Source organism: Protopterus annectens, chromosome 11.part0 (genome assembly GCF_019279795.1).
Source record: "Protopterus annectens isolate FY-2018-M chromosome 11.part0, PAN1.0, whole genome shotgun sequence".
Classification (NCBI taxonomy): domain Eukaryota; kingdom Metazoa; phylum Chordata; order Ceratodontiformes; family Protopteridae; genus Protopterus; species Protopterus annectens.
In genome coordinates, this window is record NC_056745.1 from 1,260,063,318 (window position 1) to 1,260,084,536 (window position 21,219).

The following is a 21,219-nucleotide window of genomic DNA, read 5'->3' on the forward strand; positions in this document are numbered from 1 at the left end:
TTGAAGGTAGTTTGAGAACAGTTTGAGAGAGAAGGTGTCTGTATTGGGAATATGTAAGCATTTATAGGAAACTAGAGTATGTGTGGTAGACTGAAGGAATTCTTATAATATGTTGTGGTGACATGAATTATTTTGAGTTTGTACTGTGGATTTGTGTAGGACTTGTAGAAATTAACTAATGTATAGTTTCAGTTAGTATAGATATTAGGATGAGAGTAATTAGAAGAGGAATAGTTGTTGGTATCATCTTAGATAGGTTTAACAATGCAGTGGGGCTATAGATGTAGTTAGTAAGAGGTAAATGGCTGCTTATTGGAGAAAACTAGGAGGAGTGTATTGTGCATGGAAGTGAGTGTGAATTGGGAGTAGGGCAGAGGAGCAGAATGGAGCAGCCTGAACATGATCTGACTGTAGAGCATGGAAGGTAAACTATATTTCCTTCCTGGATCAGTATTGATTAACTATAGTGCAGAATATAGTCACTTTTTTATATAACTTTAAATAATATACTGTTGGACAGGATATATGTTTTCCTAGAGGATAACTGCAGGAATATGACTCAGTAGTCATGTCTCCTTGTAGTTAACTTGCTAGTGATATAGAAAGGAATTTAATGTGCTTCCAACAACTGAAAGATAATTTTTAAGACACTCTTAGCAAAGATACATGTCTATTTATAGGGTCTAAATTAAATAAACGAATGCTTAAAATGTTGCATACAACATACTCAAACACTTTTAAGTGAACATTTATTTAATCGACAGCCCCGAATGTCGGAAAACGAAGTTCAGAAATATTTCGGTTGGCCAGCAGTGACATATGTGACGTATTGCATCATGTAAGCTACTGCTAATGGCGCCATATGGTACAGAAAGGGAGAATTTCCCTTTTCTGCACTGAAGTGCGGTCTTGGAGTTGGTATATATAAGTAAGGGGGGGTGTTGGGGGGCACAGTTATATTATGCTTGTCTACATTTTTTTTTTGTTACGATGTATTGGAAGTTGCTGTAAGTTGGTTTAGTGTTCTGCAGGACTTAAGAGGGGTAGGTGGCCAAACAAAACATTTCCATATTGTGTTTTGCAATGTTTTGGGCTGTCTGTTAAATAAACATTCGCTTAGTGTTCGAGTATGTTGTACTCGACATTTTAAGCATTCGTTTATTTAACATAGACCCTACATAACTGTTTATCCAGGAAGACTTGGGGGAAATGTCCTGCTTGGTTTTAGATTTCAGGGTGAAATAGACAGTCTCAAGAATGGGGAGTTTAAAAAGATGGAGTGGTGCTCTTCTTTATTTAAGCTGTAGTCAGTAAGATAAGATGGTAGGGAAAGACAAAAAGTAGAGAAAGTATAAGACTTATTTTAAGAATTTTTAATCAATATCATTCTAAAGGCAGCTATTTAAACAGTAAATGAATAAACAGTAAATGTCCCAGCTTGGAATTTAAAAAGCAAAAGAAATATATGGAAATTAGATGGAATAATATAGCCACAAGTCAGACTAATGAATTATATCAGGATCTGTACAGTTCTAATACAATGATGTTAATACCAATCTAGACATCGACATTAAACTGTAATCATTTGTAGCTGCTGAGAGTGATTGTAACAGCAGCATTTTCAACATCTATACATTACCTTTTTAAATATGAACTCAAACTTGCATCAAATAGGTCTGTTTAAAGGTTCATCCCAATGTTGTGTTCATTAGTTCTGCAATATGATGATCATTCTTTTCAGCAAACAATTAAAACAAACTTTGAAGTTGTCATGAACATTTTACTGATATTCTCACAACCTGAGAGAATAAGAAAACAATCTGGAATACTATAAACAGCCACTGGAAATGTATATCAATTTCTTTGGATAAGAAACATTATATAAAGTTAGACCTGGCACTGCTTTAATCAGACATTTAACCATTTGCAGCAGTAATAGAAGACACTGATTAAAATATAGTCACAGTAAACAACCATATTTTGCAATGGATACAACAATGCACTACAGCACGCGTGCATTGTAACTCTCAGTTTTGATGAAGTTCTGTTGCAGGATGGAAGTGCTTAACTAGTGGAGTTAATTAAGCTTGTTTTTTTGGATACAGTCTTGATGTAGCATCTGTAACAGATACAGTACTTGCACTGCTTTTGTTTTTGGGCATTATAACTCTCTCTAATAACACTAATGCAGGACAACACTGACAACCTTGAGTAGAGAGCTATGAATCTAGGAATCTGCATAGCCTGCCTGAAACAAAAGTACTCAATGGCCTTCATACCTTGCAGGCCATATTTAGGTCCCTGGAATGGGTAATCCTAGTCCCATTTGATTTACTGATATGAGGCAAGTTCATTAGATTTGGGTCTTGGATTGCAATGTAGGGCAGGCATAAGTCTCCCCTAAGAAGTCTATATAATACAGAGTATAGTAACAGGGACTTTAGTCGGTCTGTGTATGGCACATGCTGGAGTCCATTGATCTTCTTTGTTAGAAACATCTGAGATCTCTCCAATTGCATCAGGTGCTTTGTACGGTACATGTTGAACAGGGCATTATACTCCAGGTTAGGTCCCACACGTGCTTGGATGCAGTGCCATGGCCGGTTAAGGTAGGGTCGGTGGATCCGCTGGAACTGGCCTATTCAGTCAAGCTATGGTGTTAATGTTTTTTCAATCTGTATCAGTTAGTAATGAACAGAACATTTAAATGTTAGTTATAACAGCATGCCAAGTTGTTCCAAGTAACCCAGTAACATAAGATTGCATAACATTTGGAACACAACAATAAGTGGTATAACAGTCAGTATTGTAACAACATTCCAGTAACAGTTATGGCAAAGGCCAAGAATATAGGTAATTCAACAAGGTGTGTTAGTATGCAACCAATATAATATATCACAATATTAAAACACAAGGCCTAACATAACGTTTTAAGAACAACATATGTTAAAAGTAAGCCACACCCAATGTATACCAATAATAAATTATGATGCAGATAGGGGTGGGGAGAGAGAGAGAAAGACATTCCATTATTACCAGTATAGGCTATATTGCTTGCAACAGTACTCTGATATACTGTAGATTTCTGCCCTTACTTTATGTATAAAAGTGCCCTATAGTTTCTGTAGTACCGACATACCTCTCAGGCTATCTGCATGGTACAGTATGGGCCAAGCAGTAACACCTACAGGTACACAACTAAAGGGGACTATTACATGTCAGGGGAACATATATGAGAACCAAGGTGTACTGTAGACTGATGTAGTGTGACTGTGCTAGTGACATAAATCACGTGCATGTTAAATCTGTGTCCAAAGGATTTTGCAACAGTGATCACAGTCCATGACAGCACGATACTTGAGAGACATGTATTGGCAGGCATGGGGTTAGACTATCAGCAGACATTTACAGACACACAAGGCATACAGCCATACCAAAAATAAACAGTTTTATTTGTTTTATTAACCTGTATTAGTATTGTACTTGTTGAGTTTTTATATACTGATGTCTTATCACTTTGCTGAGCAATGCTGTTAACACTCTGGTACATCTGGTCACAAAAATTAGTAACCCATTTGAACAGCTACTACAGCCATTTATTTATCTGTAATTCATGTGGGGAGAACATCTGTTAACAATACATAACTGTTCCTATAAATATTTAGTATTACTTGTTCCTGGATTTGAGCCCCGGTCTGTGTGTGACAAAATGTACATCATATCTAGTGTTTATCAAACTGAGCTACTGAGCCACTGCTGAATACTGATTGACTGATATGTGCCTAGAGCTCACCTGGTAACAAACTGTGACCTGGTAATAGAGGTAGAGTGCTATACAAGACTGCAGTGACACTTGTGTGCACATGTGTGAGATTCATGCATGACAGAGATAGTAGGTGAACTGAGCATTAATACATGGAATGCAGGTGTAGACAATTAACCACTAGTGGGTGGAACTATGTGTGATGAGTACAGACCATATCAGAGTGCTGGGTTGGCTACCTGACCCATATACAGTTGCAGATGGTATATCTGCAGTCTATAGCTATTACAGTTTCATACTTGCCTGCAGCAGCATAACTAAGATCAGGAATGAATATAGCTGTAATGCAATGGTTAACACAAGACAATCCTGAGATACACACTATATACCTTGTTTGTTCCTATTCTAGATTCAGATCTTAGCACAGAACAATATCATAATGCATTATATCTTGTAGTACAGCTCCACATCTGCAGTTTAATAAAACACTTCTTTATTAGCTAGCCTTCAGTCACTTCATGGTATTATTCCTGTATGTACTTCATTGCAGTTGTACTACTCAGGTTCATGACCAATAGCCGAAAATACAAACTTATTGCACAACATAGCTTTATTAGGGGTGACATCATAAAGTAATTGGTATATATGTAACAGTCTTTATTGAAGAACACTTCCTATAATCCAGGTGTTGCAATACAGCTGTAAGTCCACAATTAATGCAGTAGAAACTTTACTTACTTAACATTATTAATGCAGTAGAAACTTTTATTTCCTTAACATTATTAATGAAGTTGAAACATTTTTTTCTTTAACATTATTAGGTATCATGCTTTCATCTTTATTGAACTGCACCTGGCATTACTCAGTTATATCAGTCCAGGTCTATGACCACATTCATTGCAATACACTCAAAACATACTGGCAGTTACTAATGTACTTTATTGCTTATATGGCTATAGATTGCAGGATATATCTGTACTCACCACACTCTCAGTGCACCCTCACCAGGCATCCTGCATGGGCCTCCAGGTTGCAAGCTCTCTCCTCTGCAGCTGTGGGGAGAGAGACACATCATTATGCATACCTGTCTATCATAGATTCAGAATAGAATTTGGTAAAGCAATGATAACAATACTTACAAACGGCACCTACTCACCTGTGTGGGGGATACCAGTTGCACTGATGAGGTCATGTGCCAGCTGGTCCCAGGCCTCCACCTTGTACTCTGATCCCTGGAACTGGTCCTGCAGCAGCCGGATGTCATGGTCTTTTACTAGGAGTCCAACCATGACCCTGGAGTCCAGAATTCCCCACTGCTGCACCCAGAACCATGCACCCTCTTCAACTCCTACCACAGTCTCTGCCAAGATCAAACTCCAACAGATGCTGGCTGTATTCCTGCCTGCTGCACTTAAATAAGGCTGTTTTCCTGCCCTTTGCCACCAGTGGGCCATTTTAAAAATGTGGTGCTTCGCTTAGCACTGCACAAACCTACTGGTTCAGCTGAGCAGTGCTTAAACTGACAATGCTTAACCATGCTTAGCGGTGCCCAAACCAGCTTAGCTGAGCTGAGAACTGCTTAACAGGGTTTGCTTAGCATTGCCCAAATCAGCTAAGTGGAGCTGCACATTGGTAAATGGATCCTGATTAAACACTGCTTGGCTTGGCTGTATGTATTGTAGTTCTCTATTTCCTGACCTTATTTATTTTGATTTCTTTATCTTGGAGTGTGTATTTTATGTATTGTAAACTTGTGTGAAACTGGATCTTTTCTCCTCAGGTCTCCACTGAAAATTGGCTTCTGGCCCAGCTGAAATAACCCGGTTAACAAATGTCAATAAATACAGATAATAAAAAAAAAACAAAAAACAAAAAACAAAAAAAAAACATAATTTATAAAATATTGCTATCAAATATAAAAGCTAAATGTCTGTATTCGAACCATGCACCTACTGCACATAGGGCAGTGACTCTAACCATTCATCTGCATGGATATGTTGACACGTCCTATACATTTCTGTATAGTGTTCAGCTATGTTTAAGCACTGCTGAACACTGCACCATGCTGTGCAAACATGCTCAGCTATGTTTAAAATTGACCTTTAATATAAAAATTTAAAGTATCCGGTTTCTATTTTTAGATGCCTGGCATATGTCCATTGCTAAGTGCTGCACCGCGCAAACACACACACAAAAAAAAATTTTAACTTTAATATTTTAGTGCCATCCAGCACTTTGACAGTGCAAGGGGTGTGTTACTCATCTCCAGACACTATGACATACCCCCTACACTGATTCTGTAACTGTGTTACATGGTTATTTCTCAGTAGCACACCTTCATTAATATGCTAGGCTCGCTGCCAAGAGGTAGCTGCAAACATGGCCACAGTAACCTCTGTGTAGGCCTTCCACTATCCCTACACAAGTTTAAATCCCCACCTTGATCTACGCTAGGTGTGTAAATATATATGAATTTCAAATGGAAAAAAACAACAAGATATCCCCAAAATAACTCAACCATATTTAATAAATAATTCATAAACATCAGCAGACTTTCAAGTGGCACTTACCCATCATCAAGTAAGTACAAACGTTTTTTTTATTTTTTTTTATATAGTTTCCTGATATTGCTGATATTTCAGTGAATATGGAAACCAGGTTATTTTGTACCTAGCATTTCTACACTTCTCTCAGGTGTTAAGATAACTTGACAGCTTGTCATAAGGAGCCATTGTTAAAGAAAAAATAATTACAAGTAGGTACTTTTTCTGTATGTTTGCAGAAAATCAAAACTCCCTAATTTCAATGTTTCAGCAACACGGAAGTATTCTGATGCTATTTCTATGTTTATCAAAACACAGAGCAGTCATTTTATTACGTTTATGATGCAGTGGTAAACAACTAACATGAATGCATATGAGTGTGTGTGTGTGTGTGTGTGTGTGTGTGTGTGTGTGTGTGTGTTTATGTGTGTATGTATGCGCATGAGTGTGCACATCTTCAGCCGTCTATGTGTGTCTCTGTGTGACTGCTTAAGTACTTACATACACATATGGACAAACACACATACACTGAGACAGAACCAGCCACACAGACACACACACACACACACACACACACACACACACACACACACACACAGACAAAACCCCGCATGCGGGTGCACACAGTGTCAGTTATGCATGACATTCATCCAGAAGAATGTCTGCTGATATCAGTGTCTCATGAATGTTTAGAATTTTAATTAGCTTTCTCCATGTTAAAACATTTGTTAGTGGAACTTGAGAGAATCAGAGCAATGTCTGATAATCAAAAAGCTCTTTATACCACCTTCAGTGTATGTTACTATCTGAATACTTTTTAGAATGCACTCTGATGGTTTAATATACTAGTATTTTCATATTCCAAAATACATGCTTCCAGCTGAAATGCAATGCCTGGTTTCCTTAAGCAAAACTTGAGCTGCTACAATCTGTACATTCTGCATTTACTAATGGATATGCAATTTGAAATGCCAGTTAGTTTTGGTATTTATTTCTGGTAATTTCAATAGACATCTCTTCACTTTCTTGAGATCCAGCTCCCCGGGGGATCCATCCTCAAGCCCCTAACTCTCAGATATGCAACTTGCTGATTACTGTTATTTATAGGTATCACCATCAGTCTGGTATGTAAGTGTGCACTGGCAGTGATTCTTCCATTTTCTTTATGTTGTGGGCAGGGGGTTAGCACATACATATCGCTGGGGGGTGCAGAAGGCCTGGCCCACTGCAAAAATACTAATGTTTGAGTATCTTCATCGGATTGACTTCAGGCCAGTTTAACTTGAACCCTTGGTGAGTTTAACCTCAGTTATTATTAGATGAAGCTTATCAGCATCATTGTATCTCTTGTTCATAAAAAGTGTTTATTTGAAACTGGAATATCTCTGAACATATAAATACTTGGACATATGCACACTCCAGATTATGACACCTGCTGTGGAGTACACCTAATAAGATGAAGGGATTTATAACCATGGCAGTGAAGTAATATCTAACCTGCCTATGCCACTGCATGTATCATACACTAATGAAATAAATATTTGTTTCTGTTCTTAAATTAACCAGAAATGAGGACTGTGTTTTAATGGGTCTATATTATAACACTGAAGTTCTCTAACATCGAATGTTATAATATCGAACCCATAATGTCGAACGCTGAAAACAGCGAAGGTGCAGGACATCGAATTCTTTCCCAGGGAAAGAATTTGGTGGGCTGTTGCTGTGGCTTCGCTGTTTTCAGCGTTCGATATGTTGGAGCGTTACAGGTTGGGTTCAGGTAAGTGTGCGATTGTGTGTAGGTTAGGGTTAGGGGCGGGTTAGGTGAGTTAGGGTTAGGGCGCAGGTCAGGTAAGTATGCAATTATGTGTAGGTTAGAGTTAGGGTCGGATTAGGTGAGTTAGGGTTAGGGCGCGGGTGAGTGTGCGATAGTGACGGACCTTAGGGTTAGGGTTGGGTTAAGGTAAGTGGATAGCTAGTACTGTATGTAAAGTTTAGATTAGGTGTAGGATTTTAAGTGTATGTGTGTGGATGGCTGTTTTTTGTGTGTGTTTGTGCTGTGTGTATGTTTCGCGGAATAGTGATTTTTTTCCCTGGGAAAAAATTCACTATTCTGACTGTTCGATGTTGTCACACTTGAGTGTTTAGGATTCTATATAATAACATTCGATGTTAGAGAACTTCAATGTTATGATATAGACCCGTTTTAATTTATTTATAATCATAAATTTATAAGGTTGACTGCGGTGGTGGTACTGCAGTAGCGTTGTCACCTCACAGTAAGACGTTGTCCTGTTCAATTCTCAGGTGGAGCATCTTCTGTGTGGAGACATGCGTGAATGGGCGTACCTTCGTTGAAGGTTGTGCGTCAGGGCCGGCATCTTGGCATGTAAAAATCTACTGCCAATCATTAGTGGACTGGAGTTCGGCTGTGGCGACCCCTAACTAGGAAAAGCCGAAAGACACAGCAACAACATAAATTTATAAGGTTGTTCTCAGTTTCCTTAATTTTCAAAGTTTTAATACACTGGTTTGTCTATTAATAAATGCATTTCACCTGTAATTTAACTTAACCAGGAAAGTATAATTTGATTGCTGGCATTACAAAGCTATTATTTCTTACAAAAAGATGAACTGTTCACAAAAGTAGAATACATATTTTAATACTGGAATCTTTTCTATATTTTAATGTTACTATAACAACTTTATTTGGCTTTGTAAAATCAGTATGTATTTTACAGCATTCATTATTTTGCTCATTTCATTGAGTTCAACTAACTGTTTAATGTTATCACTGTAATGCTGATTTCCTTTAGCATTTCTGACTTTAGTATAGGATTTCCTGGAAATGTGCTTTATTTTTAGCTGAACCTGCTTCTTACAAGTTGAATATTGAAAGTAATCAAGTTGTTCCTTTTGCATTTACTTCTTTTGCAGTGTCCTATACTTTATTTAGCTATGCTACAATTGTTTTTTTGTTTTTCAGTAGTAAACTTGCTTTTCCTGTTTTTTAAAGTTAATACCTTTTTGGTTTCCATATTCCTCATGAATATTTATTCTGATTTTATTTTTGGTTAGTGTTACCTCAAAGTTGGTTTTTGGAATGAGTACGCAATTGTTGCTGATTCTTTTGTGATGCTGATCCACTGGAAATAGCATGGTGTCTGCTTTCTTATTGGCTAGCTGGAACCTGCATTTCTTTTTGCTTCATTTGAATACCAGTTTACATATCTTTCCTAGCCAATCAAATTTCTTTATTTGTTTTTATTTCAAACATGAAATAAAGTGTTTTTTGTTAATTGATGTTTTGAAATTTACATCTTTGTGACACAAAGTTTCATGCCTCAAGGCTGCTAACTAAGCATAGATAAAAAATATTTTTAGTCTTTAATATCTCTGAAATGTAGAATATTGGTGACAGTGATTCTTATTACAAATTGTACCATGTATAGTATATCGTATATAGTTTGTGTTATTCCATGACATTTTTGTAGTTATAAAAAATAAATTTAATTATTTCAACAAGTTGTCTGGCAGTCTGTAACAGAGACACGTCTCTTAACTGTCCAGATATTTTCAGAATGTCCAGATTTTAACATCATATTTTTGGTCGGTTTCTCATACAATTTGTGGTTTTCTGGCAAACCACTAGGCATTGAAGTCACTAAATAATGACAGGCATTTGAGTTTCAGACTTCATATCCTTCAGAAAATGTATACCAACACAAAACCTGTTTTCTAGCAATTATCTTAAGTTTATAAGGGCAATATTTAAAATCTGTCCTTATTTTTGGGTCTTTGTCTCTCCATTAATTTGGCCTTGTCCATATGTTTTGCACGAATAGGCTGGGAGGTATAATAAAGAGCTATGAACTGCTAGCACTCTTTGTCCTCTGGTCCTGGGTGTGATCCCTCTCGGTCTCCATTTACCTATTGTTTGCCTGTTGTTAGCTGGGTGCAAGACTAGGATATAGGTGACATCATGGGGGTGTGTGTCAGGCATACTGTAAGTGGATTGGAGATCTGTGGCTCGGGATTGCTCCTGGCTTAGCACAGCTAAGCTAGGGGTGTGTCTAAATCTGACTATCACTCTCTACAAAGTGTAAGAGGGTGTGAGTGCCGCACACCGGGTTGTACAGGAAGAAAAAGGAAGTTAAACCAGGAAAAAGCAGTTCTGTGCACATTTGTGCACTCCATTTGTACAGCGTGCCCCCAGGCTTAAACAGGGAGTCAATGGGAAGGGAGATCAGCAGTAGGAAGGTAATCAAGGAGAACTAGCTTGACAAGTGAAATGTATCAGAATCAGCCAATTACACAGGCAGCCCAGCCCAGCACACCATTATAAACTATGCAAACACCTTTCCCTCTTGTTTTTCCCAGAAACTAAGCACCACCGGTGAATACAGATGGGGAAATTATAGAAAACGAAAGCAAGAGAAAAAATGTTAGGGGCTGCTTTTGCTATCATAAACCAGCATGGGCAAGAGGCTGAGGGTGGTGAGGATGTGAATGCTGCTGAGCAACCCACAGTGAAGAGACAGAGAAGAGTGTACATACCCAGGGTAACCTACCAAGAACTACATGAGCTGGAGATAGTGGAGTGCTGTAGGGTGGACAGGGACCTCCTACAGCATATTGTTTAGCTGTGCCAGCCAAGCCTGTCACACAGAACCAACAGAGTGGAACCCATCCCAGTGGCTACCAAGGTATGCGTAGGCCTAAGAATACTAGCTACAGGTACCTTCCAAAGGCCAACTGGGGATATGATGGGGATCTCACAGGCATCAGCATCCAGGGTACTCCACCAGTTTCTGGATGTCATGTCAGCACATGTCGGTGAGCATGTATATTTGTCCATCACCCGTGAGGCGTTGGCCAGCAATATGCGTCTCTTCCACCAAATAGCAGAATATCCTGAGGTAGTGGGTGCAATAGATTGCATTTACATACGCATAAAAGCACCACCAGGTGAGCAGGATAGGGTCTACATCAACCGCAAGGGCTTCCCCTCCATCAACTGCCAGGTCATGTGCGATGCCCAGGGCATAATAATGAATGTGTATGCTGGCTGCCGTGGAAGCTACCACGATTCCCACATCTGGCACCTGATGCAGCTGTACCAGACATTTGCCAATTGGGCCATCCCACATGGTCACCTAGTGGGGAATGCTGGATATGCACTGGAGCCATGGCTGATGACACCCATCAGAAATGCACACACACCCGAACAAGAACTCCATAATGAGGCACATGCACAAACATGAATCATAATAGAGCGTGTTTCTGGGATGCTCAAGTCACGCTTCTGGTGCCTGGACACATCCGGTGGAGCCTTGCAGTACTCGCCAACTACATGTACCCAAATTGTCCTTGTATGTTTCATGTTACACAATATGATCCTGTGAAACAGCTGCAGCAGGAACAGCATGGGGCAGGGCCACACAGCCCCCCACCAGTGCCAAGGCCTGCACAGGTGCAGAGTGACTTGGATGAGGAACTACCTGAGCCTGCCCCAGTAGGCAGAAGGAGGCATGCCCAGTATGCCCTGGCCTTGGCAAAGAGGCAATGCATAGCACATGCACTGACACAGTAGGGACCCAGGGAATAACAACTCTCTCTGACTCGCACATAGAGTAAAAAGGATGCCAAACATGACACTACCTGTGCTAAACCATGTATAGGGAGTGTACTATGTGCATCCAACATAGGCAACCCTGCAGCACCACCCTCAATACTGGGACACCCAAAAGTTAAGTGACTCACACATGCCAGTGGGGGGGCACATACCCAACAACAGTCACAGCCAGCAGGATAGGTGTAGACAAACACATACAAATGCTGTACTATGGCCTCTGAATGAGCCCCATGGGTAACCCCTACCCCAGCCCTACACAGAGAGAATACAGCAGGCCAGCCAGTTGGATGTAAGTTGTGAAGGCTAGGAAGTCAGACACTAATATGTAGGTAGTGAAAGCTATGATCTGTAGTACACTGGTATGTCTCTAGCCAGCATGATAGGAAAGGCTACAGACTGAAATGGTGTACCTGACATACCAGTACAGTCCTAGCAACTGTGTAAAAGTGTAAGGTGTGCCCCACTATCCTATGTACACTTATAGTAACAGTCAGGTGTGCCCCCCACTCCTGTGTAGAAATATAGAAGCAGTTAGGTGTCCCCCTGCTATGCAGAAATGTAGCAACAGTCAATGCCAAATGACCAATGCATACCCTGCAGGCACAGCATTTTACCTGTCGGTGTACAACACAAAGGTCAGCACCGCAGTACAAACCACCTGGACTTGATCCACACATGCAATATAGATGGCCATACTGGGCATGCTCACACACTTAGAGGAATGAAGGCAATGCTAGTCAACAAAATTATGAAAGACCAGACTGGGCATGCTCACACACTTAAACACATGAAGGCCATGTCAGCAAACAGCAGTGGACCAGACATATCTGGCAGTTGCAGTTTTTAGTGCAGACACATGTCAGTATGCACCACTCCTGCCTTGCACACACAGTGGATAGGAATGCAGACATATATGTAAGGAAAACACACTATAATAAGCCAAAGGTAGATGGACATAGATATGTTGAAGAGGGTGACTGTGACAAGGAGCCATCTGGGCCTGTCCCATTCAGCACACAGCCAAGGGCCCCAAACACATGAGGTGCAGGTATCACTCACTAGCCACCAGTATCTGTCAGCATGACAGCATATTGCATGTGCCAGCTATGCAACATGACTGTACAAGGAAGTTGTCACCTAGTAGCTGTATACCCCCAAACAAAACACGTGCAACACATAGCTCACAAAGCCAGTGTGCCAAACAGTCACAGCCCTTAAGGCTAAACAACACACCTGATACACTTGTAATAGGTGACTCTATCATCAGGCACACTGACTTCCCACTCACCAGGCTGAACAAGGAGAAGGTCACGGTGAGTTGCCTGTTGGGCGCTAGGATCCGCCACATAACACAAGCACTCAGGTCACTCCAAGGCAAGTACAAATATGACTCAGTCATTGTCCATGCTGGTGTGAATGACCTGAGATGTACCTCCCTGGACTACATGAAAGGTGACATAGAGGAGTTCTCTGAGCATGTAGCCCAGGCTGGTATGACCCTGACCTTGAGTAGCATCTTACCCTCACCAAGAATGATGCCACAGTATGAAGACAAGATGATCAATTTCAACAATTGGCTTAAGTATTGGTGTAATTCAAAGGGGATCTAATGCCTGCCAGCCTGGGATGACATGCTCGACAAGCCACGATGCTTCGCTAGGGACGGCTTGTACCTGTCACCCCTGGGCTTTCGGATATTGGCAAAGGCTCTTGCCACCCCCATAGTGCCTTTTTTAGGCAAGGCTCAAAAGACAAACCCACCTCCATAGGTATCACAAGGGATAAGAAACTAAGAGTAATGCTACTCAATGCCAGAAGTCTAAACCTCAAGATGCATGCACTCGAAACTCTCCTTAGTATGGAGAACATTGATATCTGTGCAGTAACAGAAACCTGGTTCAAGGATCCTGAGAGCACCCCAGCACTACCAGGTTATACCTCATACCATGCTTTTCGGACCCAAAATGTGGACCGAACCACAAAAGGAGGGGGAGTATCAATATTCGTCAAAGATACTCACACCTCCAGGTTGGTGGCACAGCACGAAGCATCAGAGACTATCCATGTGCAACTAACAGTGGGTAAAACTGCCTTCCAGTTTATAGCCTGCTAAAGACCACCCTCCCAAATCCAGGAACCCCACTCAGCCTTCCTGAGAACACTGGAAAATATGAAGGTATCTCCAAACACCATTATATTGGGCGACTTCAACTACCCAAACATAGACTGGGAGCATTACTCTAGCTCCAACACCCTAACCCAAAGGTTCCTAGAATTTATAAACTCAAATGCTATGAAACAACTTGTTACCACTCCCACAAGAGGGGAAAACATACTGGACCTGATCATCACCAACATGGGGGCTTTATGCTCCAGACCAGAAGTGTATCCCTCACTGGTAAGATCAGACCATAACCTAATCTCACTGGATATTCACATCCCGACCCCACCCCCTGCCCAGAAAACCACAGTGAAAAACTTCTCTAAAGCAAATTTCACGCTCCTCAAAACCGAGGTGGAATCCTTCAAAGCCCCCGGGCCTGTGGAAAATACAGACCAGACCGCAGAATCCTTTATAAACGCATTCTATGAACACCTTCAGGAATGCATGGATCATGCAATCCCAAATAAAACTAAGACCCAATCCTCCAAAGGCAGACGTCCTGTCTGGTGGACCCCAGCCATAATTATTCTGTATATCTAGGGACCCCAGCCATAAACAAACTATACAATAGAAGGAGGAAGCTACTACATGATAGAGCAAAATCCCAAAAAGGGAAGGCATCTCTGATCAGTATTAGCAAAAAACTACGGGCACCCATAAAATCGTCTAAGGCCAGTTTCGAGAGAAAAATTGCACAGGACACTAAGGATAATCACAAGGCTTTCTTTAGTTATGTTAGGAACCTGGGTGGGAATTCTCAGATATACTCAGAATTAGTCCAAAATGACAAAAAATACCCACAGACATTGCCAACATCCTAGCTGACAGGTTCAGTGCAAAGTCCCCACCCCCACCAAAAGGGCAAATATCTATCCCAGCATAGTGCTGTCCCCCTGACATCTCAGATGCTCAGGTAAGAACCGCCCTCTCCAAAGCAAAAAACACAGCATCAATGGGACCAGACAGTGCCCCGGGCTGCGTCCTACATGAACTCCAAGAAGAGCTAAACCCAAACATAAAACTACTGTTCAATCTCAGCCTTACTACAGGATATGTACCCAAAGAGTGGCGTACAGCAACAGTGGTCCCTCTCCACAAAGGTGGTGCCTCAACTATTGCCCCATAAGCCTGACTAGCTTGGTCTGCAAAGCTATGGAAAGGATCATCATGGACCTCATAAATAAAGATATTGGGGACCTACAGACACTGGATCCTACCCAGTTCGGCTTTGTTAAGGGCAGATCCTGTCTCTTAAACCTGGTCAATTTCTTTGAAACAGTCACCAAGGCCATTGACGAGGGGAAGGTGGTCCACACAGCCTACCTGGACCTCGCAAAAGCCTTCACTACAATACCCCACTCGGGCATTATAGATAAGCTCACCAGTTTAATATAAACCCTTATGTCACTAGATGGGTTGCAAACTGGCTCAAGGACAGAACCCACATGGTTAGAATTGCTGGAGCCATGTCAGACTCCAAACCAGTTACAAGTGGCATCCCTCAAGGCTCAGTCCTGGGACCTCTCTTGTTCGGTATATATTTCTCGGAGGTACATGCCAACATGGAAGGACTGTGGCTGACCAAGTTCACAGATGACTGCAAACTAGGCGCAATAATCGACTCTCCAGCCAACACAAGCATCCTACAAAAGGGCCTCATAGAAACAGACAACTGGTGCCAGAGCCATGGACTCAAGCTAAAAGCCAAAAAGTGTATAGTCATCCCCTTTGGCAAAAACAAAGTGCCCACAAATTACCACATAGGTGGTAATCCATTAAGTACAGAAGAAGTAATTAGGGACCTGGGGACCCAAGTTGATAGCAATCTCTCATTTGAAAACAACGTGGCTAAAGTGGTTAGAAAAACATTTTACATAGCCCACCTAATCATGAAGGGATTCACATATAGATCAGGGGAGGTCATCGTGCCTCTTTACTCATCCGTCATCAGGCCCATAATTGAGTACAATGCCCCTTTTGGGATGTACCTTACCAGACACCTGCAGCAACTGGAAAGTCCCCAAAAGTACCTCACCAAGAGGATCAGAGGGCTCAAACAGATGCCGTATGCTGCCTGGTTAAAGAAACTCCAACTCTACTCAGTGGCGATCTGTGCCTGACGTATAAAACCATGTCCAACCCGGAATTAATGGACATGCTGCACCTCAGAAAATCCAAATCCCATTGAGCTACGCGCTCGAGAGACTTGAACCTCAGCACTGAAATAAATAGGACATGCTGGAGGGACAGACTTATAACCCAGAGGCTCCCTTCACTCTGTAATAAAATCCCAGTCCAGGTTAGGCAGAGTCCCTGATTGACTGTCTTCAAGAAGAATCTTGATGAGTTGATGGGAGATCGTAGGTTTACCCTGGGTATCAATTCTGTGTCACTGTTAGACAGAGGCACAGTATACTAACCTTGAAAAAGGGCATAGCAAAATTCATTTAAAATGGGTGGCGAAAGCCAAACATACTCTGGCTAGGCTTATAAATGCCCTAGGGCAGATAGCCTAGTATGAACCTATGAACCTATGAACATGTACCTGTGGCATATGACCCCCATGTCTGCCCACATGCAGCATGTCAACCCCTACATGAATGGGTTACGGCCCATGCACACACCGCCCTCCCCATAGCAGTATCATGACAAGCCTGCTGAGGTCATCTAATATGAAATACACCTTTGGGGGAGCTGTAGCTCAATAATCCCCATGGTGCGTCCCATAACTGTGTACTGCTGTACTGATAAACTAGTTAGGTAGTAGTCCTAACCCCAGACTTGGCAACTGTGTGAGTGTGTGTATGTGTGCATGTCTCAATCTCTGCCTGTGTAGAGAGAAATACTTTCTAGGCTACTCACACTCAGTACAGTTCATATACACAACACTGGCAAGGCCGCCGATGTCACGTGCCTAGAATTACACCTCTGATGAAATCATAGCCCAGTAATCTCCGTAGCGTGTCCTATAACTGTGCACTGCTGTAGTGTGATAAAATAGTTAGTTAGGTGTTCTAACCCCAGACCTGGCTTGTGTGTATTTGTGTGTCTGGCTGTGTAAAGAGCAATGCTTTGTAGGCCACTAACACCCCATACAATACATATACTCGACTTTGGCAAGGCTGCTGATGTCACTCACCTAGAAATTCACCTCTGGGGAAATCATAGCTCAATAATCTCTATAGCATGTCCTGTAACTGAACATTGCTGTAGTGTGATAAAGTAGTTAGCTAGGTGTTATAACCCCAAACCTGGCAACTGTGTGTGTGTCTAAATGCGTAGAGAGCAATGCCTTTTTAGGCCACTCACACCCTGTACAATTCATATACTCCACTTTGGCAAGGCTGCTGATGACACTCACCTAGAAATACACCTCTGGGAAAATCATAGTCCAGTAATCTCCATAGTGTGTCCTGTAACTGCACACTGCTGTAGTGTGATAAAGTAGTTAGATAGGTGTTCTAACCCCAGTCTTGGCACCTGTGTGTGTGTGTGTGTGTGTGTGTGTGTGTGTGTGTGTGTGTGTGTGTGAATCTGTCTGTTCATGACTGAGTGACAGACAATGCTTTTTAGGTCACACACACTCCTTAGAATTCATATACCCAACTTTGGCAAGGCTGCTGATGTCACTCACCTAGAAATACGCCTCTGTGAAAGTCATAGACCAGTAATGTCTGTAGTGCAGCCTGTAACTGTGTACTGCTGTATTCTGATTTAGAACTGTGGTAGGGTTCCATTACCACCCATGGCAGTTCTGGATGTTTTGTGTGTGTTTCAATGTCTGTGTATGGAGCAATGCATCATAAGCTACTCATGTGCAGTACAATTCAAATGCCCTGTGTTGCCAATCCTGCTGAAGTCATTAATTGTGAAATACTACTTTGGGGAAAAAGTTCCCTGTAATCACTGTGGTGCGACCTATAACAGCTCTGTGCTGTACTCTAATATAGAGCTTAGCATGGGTTCAATACCCACACATGATAACTGTGGATGTTTTGTGTGTGTCTCACTGTTTGTGTAGGGAGCAATGCATTTTAGGCTAATCACTGACAGTACAGGTGAAATGCCTTACTTTGGTAATCCTGCTGATGTCTGTCACTGTGAAATACACCTTTGGGGAAAAAAAGTACTCCAGTAATGTCCATGGCGCGTACTATAACTGTGTAGTGCTGTAGTGTAATAAACTAGTTAGGTAGGGGCTCAACTCCCAGACATGACAGGTGTGTGTGTGTGTGTGTGTGTGTGTGTGTGTGTGTGTGTGTGTGTGTGTGTGTGTGTGTGTGTGTGTGTGTGTGTGTGTGTGTGTGTAACTCATTTCCTGTGTAGAGGTGAGTGTGTGACACCTGTGGACAATGTGGAGGGGGTTTTACTCATAACTTTTATATTGGCCCTACTATATATCACAATGTCAACCATACAGGGATAACAGATGTAAATTAGCTGGGAGGCTGGGGTGCAAAGCCATACCCATACATGTGACATCAAGGCCAGCCAATCCAAATTATCAATCCCACTATTACCCAGAACACACACTCAACCCATGTGCCATATGCACACACATGCCTAGACAACAGCCAATATGTGGTTAGTACACTGCATATTAGCCACTGATAGTAACTATACAGTGACAGCAGTGGGCTACAGAGGGCATGTCACCCTGGCTATCTGTCCAATATGCACGTACATGCAGACAGTGCACCTCCACCATGTTCCCCAATGGACACCTGCACCGATTGTGGTGCCTCCACATGTGACTCACAATGGACATACCATGCCTGACAACATGCCCTTTATAGACAGATGACACTGACATCAGCGAATGCTGTTGGCATGCTATCAGTGTAGGTGAAGAGTAAACCTGCTGCCCATTACCAATTCCTGCCACAGGTGGGCAAGACTGGCACAACTGATGATAAGCTGTGTTCACAACATGGGCCAACCACCCCAGGTACAGTTCCACATGTCACTGTATATGCATGTGGGAAGTGTGCACATCCCAGACACCATTCATGTCATGGACTAAGGAACACATACATGGTATGTGGTGTACAGCATTGGCCACACATAATAGTCACCCAGCTGACTGGATGGGGGATGCAATATCCACCTGTGTGGGCAAATGCAGTAACTACAGCCCTGAGCTACAATGCAAACCATTGTCATGTGGCCTGATGCCATGGTAAACCCATTGCCTACCCTTGTACAGCCTGCTGGCACAGTTGACCACCACACACCCGTGTAGACATGCACCCATGCATGTCAGAACTAGCACCCTGTGTGTACGTGTGTGTGTTGTATGGTGGTATGTCCACATCCACACTCACTACAACCCCCAGGGCATACTGAAGCATGCTGTCTGATGTCTTACATCTCCTCATACTCTTTGCCCATACGGCTTCCGTATGACCCATGTGGTGCATGTGATACCTGCACATTGATGTGTTGTGGCAATCCCACTACTGATGAGATGCATTCCTGACCCTGCCAAGTGTGTTAATGTGTGTGCATCTCTGTGTGAGTGTGCCTGTGTTTATGCTGGCACATGTTCATGCAGACAGGCACGTGTACGACACCTACTGTATATCTATCATATCCCTGTTGCAGATGTCACTCACCCTGACATATATGTTTTGAGTGCTCCACATCAGGTAAACCATGTGGTGCATCCAATAACTGCATCGAACTGTGATAGCACTACATAGTTGTCGGGGGTTTGATACCCTGTGCTGGTAGGTGTGTTACACAAGCATGCTTCAGTTTTACCCTCCCACCCCTCCCTGACATGTATCTGCATCTGTCTGCCTCCACCACTCCCTCTCTGGTGGATGTGGGGACCCACACCTGCCTTGCTTAGGCAGCAGCATGTGTATGTTCCGTGATGCTCATGATCAGCTGATGGCATCTGCAAGAATTGCAGCCCTCCCCTAGCTGATTGCATGTGGAACAGCTGTGGTAACAATCCCATAGTCAATTGCATGGAAACACACTCCATTACCTAGGAACATTATGGTGGTGTTGGGCCTTTGCAGTCACTGTGAGCAGAAACTAGATTTGATGTTTGGCAAACAGCATCCCAGATGGATTGGGGATTTACCTCTAACAACATACACTGTGGGAAGAGGGCAACCAACAGGAGGGGGGTGTGCCTGCCCTGACTACAGATTGTAAGTGCTGCTATACTGCATTTGGAGTAATGTTGGTTTAACAATATTTGTCTGGATATGCCTGTCGTACATGTCGCAATACCTCCCTTATCAGTTCCATGCATATGAGGAATCCCCATCTGCAGGGTCATTTGCAGACTGGGCAGTGTTGTGCCTATGGTTTCATGTTTTAGCCACAGTGCATCAATCTGTGGAATGCAGAAAGTAGTGTGAGGACTGCAGTCTGTAGATGGTGAAGGCAGTGACAGTTACTGACATCATATCCCTCATAGGACATATGTTGCAACAAACCCTGTTATGATGGAATTTATATGGAGTTATCACAGTAACATGTCTATACTGGCTCTGTGTATGTGCTGTCAGCCACACCTCTGTCAACCTTTGTACATATGGTGTGCATGAAGTGGTGCATATGTGCTGTACAATATAAATACTGTCATCATATCTAAAAACAAGCCAATGATATATCAGATTGCTACACATGTCATGTATAGTGGTGGTTATATTTCATGACATAAGCTGGACATTCTGCGGATGATTGTACAGTACTGAGGTCTGTGTAGTGACGGTGAGTGTTGGCAATGTGTGTATTGTTAATACGTACCTCAGCCTGTGTACAGGCGGTTGTAGATGTCATTGTTCTAGCTCCGCTTCTCTTAGATGTTACATGCTGCCCTACTGTATGGTACCATTTTGCAGTACATGTTGGTAGGGCCATACACACACGTCTCATACAACAGACAGCCATCATGACAAACTGTGTAGCAGCCCAGTATATGTAGAGTCATTCTGTGAGTGGCACATATGAGGATAGTGTAGAACAGATAGTCCATATACTGCAATATTATGCTAGCTTACCATATGCAGCTGTGGCTGTGTTCACATTGGTTGTGGTTATGCACTTTCACACAGGTGTATCTTACCCTGTGCTGTGACATGGCTGTTGAGCCTGC